The sequence below is a fragment of the Myxocyprinus asiaticus genome, chromosome 50 (genome assembly GCF_019703515.2).
Source record: "Myxocyprinus asiaticus isolate MX2 ecotype Aquarium Trade chromosome 50, UBuf_Myxa_2, whole genome shotgun sequence".
Lineage (NCBI taxonomy): Eukaryota > Metazoa > Chordata > Actinopteri > Cypriniformes > Catostomidae > Myxocyprinus > Myxocyprinus asiaticus.
The window spans coordinates 26,467,569-26,479,568 of record NC_059393.1 but is presented as its reverse complement, the minus strand read 5'-3'; the positions used below and the strand labels follow the sequence as shown (position 1 = coordinate 26,479,568).

The 12,000-nt window shown below is 48.0% G+C and overlaps 1 protein-coding gene across 1 annotated transcript in view; it reads left to right on the top strand.

Moving 5' to 3' along the window:
- Positions 1–12,000, top strand: part of prkar2ab (protein kinase, cAMP-dependent, regulatory, type II, alpha, B) — a 29,114-nt gene that overhangs the window by 9,579 nt on the left and 7,535 nt on the right. Inside the window, exons 3-5 of the mRNA XM_051695257.1 lie at positions 834–931; positions 1,175–1,284; positions 1,368–1,485. The gene's annotated coding sequence lies outside the window, so the exon portion shown is untranslated. The remainder of the gene's footprint in view (positions 1–833; positions 932–1,174; positions 1,285–1,367; positions 1,486–12,000) is intronic.

Below are 12,000 nucleotides of genomic sequence, written 5' to 3'. Positions count from 1 at the left end.
GTGCGCGTGTGTGAAAGTGAGTGTGTGAGTGAGTGAGTGTGTGTGTGTGTGTGAAAGTGAGTGAGTGCGTGTATGTGTGTGTGAGTGTGTGTGTGAGTGTGTGTGAGTGTGTGTGAAAGTGAGTGAGTGCGTGTATGTGTGTGTGAGTGCGTGTGTGAGAGTGTGAGTGTGTGTGTGTGTGTGAAAGTGAGTGAGTGCGTGTATGTGTGTGTGAGTGTGTGTGTGTGAGAGTGTGTGTGTGAAAGTGAGTGAGTGCGTGTATGTGTGTGTGAGTGTGTATGTGTGTTTGTGTATTTGTTTGTGTGTGTGTATGTGTGTGTGAGTGTGTATGTGTGTTTGTGTATTTGTGTGTGAGTGTGTTTTTGTGGTTTACGGTTATAAACTTGTAATTTTTTTAAGGTTATAAACTGGTAATTACAAGGGTATTATGCTATAAATGTGGTTTATGAGGACATTTCTAGTGTCCCCATAATTCAAATCACTTAAAAAATATACTAAACGATGTTTTATTGAAAATGTAAAAATGCAGAAAGTTTTTTGTGAGGGTTAGGTTTAGGGGATAGAATCTATAGCTTGTACATCAGATGATGTTACTTTAATGTTAATTGATTCAGGGTCCCCACAGTCATGGAAAACCTGGAAATATCAAGGAATTTTAAAATTGTAATTTCAAGGTCTGTTAAAGTCATGCAAATTAATACAAATACTTTTTATAGTGAAATATGGGATACTTTTCTAGCTATGTTCAGCTCTGAAATCTTTTATTGGCATATTGTACAATCATGTCTGTTCTGATCTCAGAACAGACATGATTGACAGCTCTTTCTGTGTAGTAGATGATTGACAGCTGTCACTCAGATGTTCCAGCCAGTGGAATGTACTTTATGACGTATGAGTGGCTGAAACACATTCTCACACCGGAGGGCAACAGGTCAGAATTTGCTTTTTTTTTTTCTTCTTTCAATATGACTTAGTTTTATATAAGATTAATTTTTTTCAGTCTTCACTGGTTTCAGTTTAGTATTTGTTTTAAATTATATTAAGTTTTTATTTGATATCTTCTGATAAATCTGATCATTTCTCACTAAAAGATGTGGTTCTCATGAGCTTTTGTGTGAGTTTTATATTTTGAATATGTAGTTGTGTATAGTATAATTGTTGTTATTGTGTTCAGTCTGATGGAGTTGAGCGTTCCGAGTATTCTCTTTGCCGGTGTAATGGCAAGAATCTTTAACAGGGCCGATGCGATTCCACCTAACGTGCTGAAGTCTCGCTTTCAGACAGGTGAGTCAAACACCTGCGCAGTGACTCGCTGATCTGCACGACTGTTGCGATTGCAGCTGATGTTTTTGACTGTGTTTCCACAGCTCCTGAGGGCAAATATCCCAATGGGACATCCTGAGAGAGTTGATTCGGGAGGAGGGTATCGGCTCGCTCTATAAAGGATTTAATGCCGTGATGCTCTGAGCGTTCCCAGCTAATGCAGTACGTGAAAATACAATAAAACGTACTTTCTAATAAACACATACAGGGTCTTATGGGTGAATCTCACAAAGAAATGTACAGGGTATTTTTTTACCCTAACATCGAAAGAACAAAATATTCTTTCTCCTATCTCGTGAAATTTCAGCAAGTAAAAAAAAAAAAAAACAGATCTTGCATTAATTACATGAAAAAAAAAATTACGCGTTAAACAAAAACTATTTATCACAGAAATTAATGCGTTACATTTCTCTGCCCTAATATATATATATATATATATATGTTACTGTAATATAGAGCTGTATGATTAATCGTTAAAAGACTGCAATCTCGCCTGGGTATCTCAGCAAGTATTGACTCTATCACCCCTGGAGTCGCGAGTTTGAATCCAGGGTGCGCTGAGTGACTCCAGCCAGGTCTCCTAAGCAACCAAATTGGCCCAGTTGCTAGGGAGGGTAGAGTCACATGGGGTAACCTCCTCGTGGTCGTGATTAGTGGTTCTCGCTCTCAATGGGGCTTGTGGTAAGTTGTGCATGGATCATGGAGAGTAGCATGAGGCTCCACATGCTGTGAGTCTCCGTGGTGTCATGCACAACGAGTCACGTGATAAGATGCACGGATTGACGGTCTCAGAAGTGGAGGCAACTGAGACTTGTCCTCCACCACCCGGATTGAGGTGAGTAACCGCGCCACCACGAGGAACCTACTAAGTAGTGGGAATTGAGCATGCCAACATTGGGAGAAAAGGGGATAAAATAAAAAAATTGCAATCTCGATTCAGACTCCCAAGAAATATTATTCCTAAATGATATCAATTCAGCTATGTATGTGAACATTCCAGTGGCATGCCTTTGTAAGGCAGTCAAATTAAATGTTTTAAATCGCTTCGAGATGCACTTTTAAAGGGTAAAGTTCTTTTTAACTTGATATGGCATCTAAAAAACAGCACAAGATGCTGAATAAACTAGGAAAAGCAACGGCCAAAAACGTTAGTCTAGCACAGTGCTTCCCAAACTGCAGGGTGCCATGAAATATTTGCTCAGTTCAATGTTTTAACAGCTACCGATGCTAAAAAAATACCGGCAGTATCAAGCTTTGACTCAATTCGGTAAACATGCGCTGTTCGATTTCAGCTGGTTTCAAACGCTCGCATGCGTATGTCTGCTCGTGTCCTGTGATGAATGCAGCAGCAGAAAAATCTCTTTTCTTTTAGTCAAAATGCTTGATGTGATGTTAATGTAAACACAGCTGTTAATATATAAACAGACGGGACATCTTATTCAGAATATTGTATCTGTGCGATGTGTAATGCAGCGTAATACACTGCTGCTCTCAGTTATGGGCATTCAGACATTCTGACTGCATCAAAGTAGTGTTAATGTATATCTAATAATCACAATATAAAGACCGTCAATAATTTAAGTAGTTTTATTTTGCATTAGATTGCTTTTTTTAATGTTTTTATATTATTTTTATATAAATATATATATATTAAATGTTTAATTGCTACGGTTCCTGAAAACTTGGAGCATTGTTTACTCTGTTCTGTATTGAATTACTGACTCTAGAATAATTTACTTTAAATGCTTGAAGCAAAGTTTATAAAAGAAACAGTGTTTTCATTTCATTTAATGCTCATTTATTTACCATTGCAACACAACACCTAATGCTCAGGTTTTGTAAAAAAAAAAAAAAAAAAAAAATCTTTAAAATCTTAAAATCTTTATTCTAAGCCAACAAATTGTGATTCTCAATTTATCCAGAATTGTGCAGCTCTACTGTAATACAAGTATCATTTAAATCAGCATAAATTAAAGAAAGCACAACAAATACTATCATGGAGTATAAATACCATACAATCAAGGATTGAAATTAACACCTGCCACATGCGGGTAAAAATCACCTGTGGCGGATAACAAATTCTAGTCTTGAATTCTACACGGAACATTCTAGTATATGGAGGAAACCTCTCAAACTGCTAGACTTTAAACAGCATTGACCAGGTTTTATAAGGCTTCATCTGTGAAAGTTGTAGTTAAAGGTTTCTAAATGTGTTTAAGCTATTCGTTTTTTCATAACAAATACTACAGTTTATTGTAGATTATAAAAATGGTGTGCGTGATGACATCATGTTTAATAAAACACTTTGTCACATAAGTTTTGTTTTATCGCAAAAGAAATCTGCTCTTAAGTCGTATAGTGGGGGAAACTTTCAGTCTTAATATAAGGATCATCCATCGATGTGTATATGATGTGTGTACAGATATTAAAGAAATATCGATGTGTATATGATGTGTGTACAGATATTAAAGAAACATCGATGTGTATATGATGTGTGTACAGATATTAAAGAAATATCGATGCAGTGTAATATCACAGTTTACATATATGATACATTCCTGATATTCAATAGGCTATTATGAACAATCATCTAATCTAAAGCATCACAACTGCATTATTTCCCGCGTATTTCTCCAGCAACTTTTAATGACCAACTGAACTTGATTATCATCTAAAATTAATTTTAGCATCATAATGCAATTTATATTTTCTGAAGAAGCTCAGCAAATGCGATCCGAGGTAAAGAGGGTTAGATTTAAAGTATTTAAACGTTTTAAAATGTTCAAAAGCTCGTTTTCTGAAAGTGAACTCAGCATTGGACAAATAGTTCTGATTTATAGCTTGAAAAAATCTAGAACATTCTGAGAATGTCATTCAGATGAATTTATTCATCTACAGAACAGGGTACGGCTAATTTAAGTTTGTGTAAAGAAAAGGCAAGTATAGGTCTGACAATATTATTTTTTCCGCATGGTAATTCATTATTGTATTTAATGCTTTATTCATTTGGTAGGCTAATTTATTAGGCATTCAAAAGTAAGCTAATCAATAATTGTATAGAATTGGGCTATATGTTAGTGTTCCAGAAAAGCACACTGATGTTTTTCTCCAGTATTGTGTATTTATTTTTAATTTAAAACATCTTTGTGCACAGAAATTATGTTTTTTGTATTATGGGCTAATTCCATGACTGCCGTCTATTATTTTGAATGATGTGGAAAAGCAACTTTAATAAATAAACAGATGTCTACCGCAATTAAATTAATCACAAACAGTGGCCATTTATTTGTTCTCCTTGCACTTGTTGATGACCGGTGCATGATACGAGATATTTGTGTTGGCACTCCTGGAAGTGTTATGTTTGGGTTATAGGGTTAGGTTATGTTTGGTTTAGGGTTAGGTTAGGGTTAGGTTATGTTTGGGTTAGGAAAATGTAAAAATCCAAGGTCTGGGTCCAATAAAGGGCCCAGGCCTGGTTGTGCACAGTCCTTCCCTCAACTGACCACTAAGAGCCCACCCAAGAGCGGGAAAGGGACACAAACACAGCTGTTAGTATAATAAAATAAAATAAAATAAAATACATCCCAAAGGGGGTATTATTGTAAGGGTACCCCAGGTTAGGTTTAGGAGCTGATGTGGGTATTGCTCTAAGGGTTATTAAGGTTAGGTTTAGGGGCTAGTGTGGGTATTACTCTAAGGGTAATTAAGGTTAGGTTTAGGGGTTGGTGTAGATGTGGTTGTAGAAAATAGAAATATGTGATCTTTTACACCACATTCAAAAGAAAGAAGGAGAATATAAAAGAAAAAAAAATATAATTGACTCATCAGAATTACATCTCATTAAGACCTCTCGGGTAGAGGGTATCCAAGCGTGTGATCCATGTCCTCTCAGCTCTAAGGCGGTCCTGTAATGACCAGAGGGGATTCGCTTGGAGTCCCGTCGCCCTGAGGGCCGCAAGACCGTGAACCAAAAAATGCTGAACCACATGTCTACGCTTCTCAATTTTGTGTACAATATTGTGGGCATGCTGGTAGATGCGGACACGTAGCTCATTTTTGGTTTGGCCCACATACTGTCTGCGGCATTTGAGACAAAAAATTAAATAGACACAATTACTTGTTCGGTGGGACAAAGGCTGTGGCAGTTGAAATATTTGTTTTGTAGATTTACTCATTACCCAACGTAAAGAAACAAAATATTTACATTTATCCCTTGGGCCTTTTGGTAAAGGTGAATATAATTTACTATGAACTAAAGTGTCCAAAAGATTTTTGTTGCGTTTGTAGGCCGCAATGGGCTTATGGTGTTGGAGATAAGGTGTGGGTGTGAGGAATTTAAGGAAGTTAGATTTTAACGCTAAATTGAGTTGAACACTTTGGCTAGAAAAATGTGCCACTAAAGGAATGATTTTGTTTCTGGGATGTGGATCTGTCGTAGGGAGCACTTTGGGTTGGTTAAAAGTTTTGAGCATTCTACGAAGGAATGATCTCGAGTAACCGCGTTGTTTTAAGGCAGAGAATAAAGTTTTGGTAGCAGAAAGGAAAAAAGTCTGTTCTGTGCAAATTCTGTGAAATCTCAACAATTGAGATTTCACAATCCCTTTGAATGTGTGTTTGGGGTGAAAACTGTGCTTATGAAGAAGTGAGTGTGTGTCGGTTTCCTTGAAATAAACTCTGAAGTCCAACCGACCCGTTTCCTGAAATTTAGGACCCTTATAGGAAACCACATCCAGAAAATTGACCTCTTGTAGATCAATCATAAACTTAATCTTAATGGAACTCTGATGTGTGTTTAAATGTTGTGTAAACATCATAAATTCATCCTTGGAATACGTCCAGACACCCCAGATATCATCCAGAAAACGAAAATATGCAAACGGTTTTAAAGGAAAGGAAAAGAGAGCCGATTCCTCCCAGTCGGCCATAAAGATGTTGGCATACGAGGGTGCAAATTTCTTCCCCATTGCCGTGCCTTTAATTTGTAGATAGAATTTCGAATCAAACTCAAAATAGTTTTTTGTTAAATTAATTTCCAATAACTTCAAAATATATTCATCCGGCCTTTTTGGGTCCGGGAATTTACTCATACATTTCTTAACAGCTTCCAAGCCGACTTTAGTCTCAATATTAGTATACAAACTGTCAATGTCAATGGTAAAAAGAAAAGCATTAGGAGGAATTTGTAAACAGCCAATTTTAGAAATAAAATCATAAGTGTCTTTTAGATAACTGGGGTGTTTCTGTGAAATGGGATTTAAAAAATACTCGATGTACTCAGCAACAAAATACGTTTCGCTATTGCAGTCAGACACAATAGGTCTGCCAGGGGGAATTTTAAACGGAACACTCCAATTCTTGGGTTCTTTATGTATTTTAGGCAATAAATAGAATCTCCTGGGTCTCGGCGGACCATTTCCCAGGAGATACTCTTTTTGGCGTCCACTAATAATTTTCTTTGAGTACATTTCTTCTAATATCTCTGAAATTAAATTAATAGTCTGTAAATAAATAGGTTTCTCCAACGGACGATAATGTTCAACAATTGTTAGTTGGGTTAGGTTAGGGTTATAGGGTTAGGTTATGTTTGGGTTAGGGTTATAGGGTTAGGTTATGTTGGGTTATAGGGTTAGGTTATGTTTGGGTTTGGATTGGGTTAGGGTTATAGGGTTAGGTTATGTTTGGGTTATAGGGTTAGGTTATGTTTGGGTTAGGGTTAGGTTAGGGTTATAGGGTTAGGTTATGTTTGGGTTAGGGTTAGGTTAGGGTTAGGTTATGTTTGTGTTAGTGTTACAGGGTTAGGTTATGTTTGGGTTAGGTTAGGGCTATAGGGTTAGGTTATATTTGGGTTAGGATTGGGTTAGGGTTATAGAGTTAGGTTATGTTTGGTTTAGTGTTATAGGGTTAGGTTATGGTTGGGTTAGAGTTATAGGGTCAAGTTATGTCTGGGCTGGGGTTATAGGGCCAGGCTATTCTTGGGCCAGGGCTAGGCTAGGGCCATAGGGCCAGATTATTCTTGGGCCAGGACTGGGCCAGGGCCAGGCCAGGCCTGGGCCAGGGCCAGGCCAGGCCAGCTAGGGCCAGGTCACGCCTGGGCCAGGGCCAGTCCAGGCCAGGCCAGGCCTGTGCCAGTGCCAGGCCAGGGCCAGGCCATGCCTAGTGCCAGGGCCAGGACCTGGAGCCACAGGGCCAGGCCATGGCCTGGGCCAGGACTGGGCCAGGGCCACAGAGCCAGGCCAGGCCTGGGCCAGTGCCACAGGGCCAGGCCATGGCCGGGCCAGAGCCACAGGGCCAGGCCAGGCCTGGGCTGGGGCCATAGGGCCAGGCCAGTCCTGGGCCAGGGCCGGGCCAGGGCCACAGGGCCATGCAACGCCTGGGTCCGGGCCAGGCCAGGGCCACTGGGCCAGGCCAGGCCTGGACCAGGACTGGGCCAGGGCCAGGCCAGGGCCAGGCCAGGGCCAGGCCAGGGCCAGGCCAGGCCAGGGCCAGGGCCAGGCCAGGGCCAGGCCAGGCCAGGCCAGGGCCAGGGCCAGGCCAGGCCAGGCCAGGGCCAGGGCCAGGCCAGGCCAGGCCAGGGCCAGGGCCAGGCCAGGGCCAGGCCAGGGCCAGGCCAGGGCCAGGCCAGGGCCAGGGCCAGGCCAGGCCAGGGCCAGGCCAGGGCCAGGGCCAGGCCAGGGCCAGGGCCAGGCCAGGGCCAGGGCCAGGGCCAGGGCCAGGGCCAGGCCAGGCCAGGCCAGGCCAGGGCCAGGCCAGGCCAGGCCAGGGCCAGGCCAGGCCAGGCCAGGGCCAGGCCAGGCCAGGGCCAGGCCAGGCCAGGGCCAGGGCCAGGGCCAGGGCCAGGCCAGGGCCAGGCCAGGCCACAGGTCCAGGCCAGGCCAGGGCCAGGGCCAGGGCCAGGCCAGGCCAGGGCCAGGGCCAGGGCCAGGCCAGGCCAGGCCAGGGCCAGGGCCAGGGCCAGGCCAGGGCCAGGCCAGGCCAGGCCAGGCCAGGGCCAGGCCAGGCCAGGCCAGGGCCAGGCCAGGGCCAGGGCCAGGCCAGGCCAGGCCAGGCCAGGGCCAGGCCAGGGCCAGGGCCAGGCCAGGGCCAGGCCAGGCCAGGGCCAGGGCCAGGCCAGGGCCAGGCCAGGCCAGGGCCAGGGCCAGGCCAGGCCAGGGCCAGGGCCAGGGCCAGGCCAGGGCCAGGGCCAGGCCAGGGCCAGGGCCAGGCCAGGCCAGGGCCAGGCCAGGGCCAGGGCCAGGGCCAGGGCCAGGCCAGGCCAGGGCCAGGGCCAGGCCAGAGCCAGAGGCCAGGCCAGGGCCAGGGCCAGGCCAGGGCCAGGGCCAGGCCAGGCCAGGGCCAGGGCCAGGGCCAGGGCCAGGCCAGGGCCAGGGCCAGGCCAGGGCCAGGGCCAGGCCAGGGCCAGGGCCATGGCCAGGGCCAGGGCCAGGGCCAGGCCAGGGCCAGGGCCAGGGCCAGGCCAGGGCCAGGCCAGGCCAGGGCCAGGGCCAGGGCCAGGGCCAGGCCAGGGCCAGGCCAGGGCCAGGGCCAGGCCAGGGCCAGGGCCAGGCCAGGGCCAGGCCAGGGCCAGGGCCAGGCCAGGCCAGGGCCAGGCCAGGGCCAGGGCCAGGCCAGGCCAGGGCCAGGCCAGGCCAGGCCAGGCCAGGGCCAGGGCCAGGCCAGGGCCAGGCCAGGCCAGGGCCAGGGCCAGGCCAGGGCCAGGGCCAGGCCAGGCCAGGGCCAGGGCCAGGCCAGGCCAGGGCCAGGGCCAGGCCAGGCCAGGGCCAGGCCAGGGCCAGGGCCAGGGCCAGGCCAGAGCCACAGGCCAGGGCCAGGGCCAGGGCCAGGGCCAGGCCAGGGCCAGGGCCAGGGCCAGGCCAGGCCAGGCCAGGCCAGGCCAGGGCCAGGCCAGGGCCAGGGCCAGGCCAGGGCCAGGGGCCAGGCCAGGGCCAGGGCCAGGCCAGGGCCCAGGGCCAGGCCAGGGCCAGGCCAGGCCAGGGCCAGGGCCACAGGGCCAGGCCAGGGCCAGGGCCAGGGCCAGGCCAGGGCCAGGCCATGGCCAGGGCCAGAGCCATAGGCCAGGCCAGGGCCAGGGCCAGGGCCAGGGCCAGGCCAGGCCAGGGCCAGGGCCAGGGCCAGGGCCAGGCCAGGGCCAGGCCAGCGCCAGGGTCCAGGGCCAGGGCCAGGCCAGGGCCAGGCCAGGCCAGGCCAGGACCAGGCCAGGGCCAGGCCAGGGCCAGGGCCAGGGCCAGGGCCAGGCCAGGCCAGGGCCAGGGCCAGGCCAGGGCCAGGCCAGGGCCAGGCCAGGCCAGGACCAGGACCAGGCCAGGGCCAGGCCAGGGCCAGGCCCAGGGCCAGGCCAGGGCCAGGCCAGGGCCAGGGCCAGGGCCAGGCCAGAGCCAGGGCCAGGCCAGGGCCAGGGCCAGGGCCAGGCCAGGGCCATGGGCCAGGCCATGGCCAGGCCAGGGCCAGGCCAGGTCCAGGCCAGGGCCAGGGCCAGGCCAGGCCAGGCCAGGGCCAGGCCAGGGCCATAGGCCAGGGCCAGGCCAGGGCCAGGGCCAGGCCAGGGCCAGGCCAGGGCCAGGCCAGGCCAGGCCAGGGCCATAGGCCAGGCCAGGCCAGGGCCATGGCCAGGACCAGGGCCAGGCCAGGCCCAGGCCAGGCCAGGGCCAGGCCAGGCCAGGCCAGGCCAGGGCCAGGGCCAGGGCCAGGGCCAGGCCAGGCCAGGGCCAGGGCCAGGCCAGGCCAGGCCAGGGCCAGGCCAGGGCCAGGGCCAGGCCAGGGCCAGGGCCAGGGCCAGGGCCAGGCCAGGGCCAGGCCAGGCCAGGGCCAGGGCCAGGGCCAGGCCAGGCCAGGGCCAGGCTCAGGCCAGGCCAGGCCAGGGCCAGGGCCAGGCCAGGGCCAGGGCCAGGCCAGGCCAGGCCAGGGCCAGGGCCAGGCCAGGCCAGGGCCAGGACCAGGGCCAGGGCCAGGCCAGGGCCAGGGCCAGGCCAGGCCAGGGCCACAGGCCAGGCCAGGCCTGGGCCAGGCCAGGCCAGGCCAGGCCAAGGCCTGTGCCAGTGCCACAGGGCCAGGCCAAGGCCTGGGCCAGGGCCGGACCTGAGCCATAGGGCCAGGCCATGGCCTGGGTCCAGGCCAGGGCCACAGGGCCAGGCCATATCTGGGCCAGGACTGGGCCAGGGCTACAGAGCCAGGCCAAGGCCTGGCTCAGGGTCATAGGGCTAGGCTATGGCTGGGCTAGGGCTGGGTTAGGGTTATAGGGTTATGTTATGTTTGGGTTCGGGTTGGGTTAGGGTTATAGGGTTAGGTTATGTTTGGATTAGGATTGGGTTAGGGTTAGGTTATGTTTGTGTTAGTGTTATAGGGTTAGGTTATGTTTGGGTTAGGGTTGGATTTGAGTTATAGGGTTAGGTTATGTTTGGGTTCGGTTAGGGCTACAGGGTTAGGTTATATTTGGGTTAGGATTGGGTTAGGGTTATAGAGTTAGGTTATGTTTGGTTTAGGGTTATAGGGTTAGGTTATGGTTGGGTTAGGGTTCGGTTAGGGTTATAGGGTTATGTTATGTTTGGGTTCGGGTTGGGTTAGGGTTATAGGGTTAGGTTATGTTTGGATTAGGATTGGGTTAGGGTTAGGTTATGTTTGGGTTAGGGTTGGGTTTGGGTTTGGGTTATAGGGTTAATTTGCACTCTTGGAAGTGTCATGTATGCAGCATTCTATCTATATGCCGTTAAGATCCATAATCACGTATAATAAATTGGCTTTAAGGATGTATATGTTGTTGTCATGATTTTCACAGGCTAACGATTTGGGTAATTTCTGTCATGTGACACTATATTTTTGCATTAATGGCAATTTTCTCGACAAAAAGTGTTTCCAAACCAGTTTTTCATGTCATTTGAAGTATCGACAGTTTATGCGCTTGTTGGGCTTTACTGGTTGTTTAGATCAGTGTTACTATCAGAAATAATTATTTCTGTAGTTATTAATCAATATTTAAATTAATTAATTGGATCTAACTCAAAACCTCATATGGGACTCCAGTAAACGTAGTGTGCTACATTTAGGAGCAAGTTTGGTTATTAGCAATAATTAATAATTATCAAAGATAATTATTAATTATTAAAATCAATAGAACATTGATGAGAATCAATGTTAGCTTTTTTTAATCCTTTAAAATCAACACTTATCAAAGATAATCGTTAATTGTTAACATCGATGAAACATTAAAATTAACACTAGCTTATTGATCATTCAAATTCAATCAAAGATAATTATCAATTATCAAAAATCAATAGAATATTAATAAGGATTAACATTGACGGGGCACCACCCTGAAATCAGGGACTAATAACCAGAGAGTATAACAGTCTCAATATTAGATTGTTTTCTTAGGAAAATCGACATCCGAAGAATATCGATTTTTGGGAAAAAAAAACAATGAATGAAGGCTTGAATCCGAGCACTGACATCCCGTCAGCATGACACAGGCGTATGCAAAACAAACCAAAACACTTCTCTTTGTAATATAAACAAAGTTTATTTATGCAGTAATATCAATTAATAATTAATACAATGCAGTCAATAAACTTCCGACTTACAACTACAAACTTAACAGTGATATGATTAGATATGGAAATAAAAATAATCCTGTAACACATAAGGTGTGTGTGTGACAGTGTGTGTGTGTGTGTGTGTCAGTGTGGT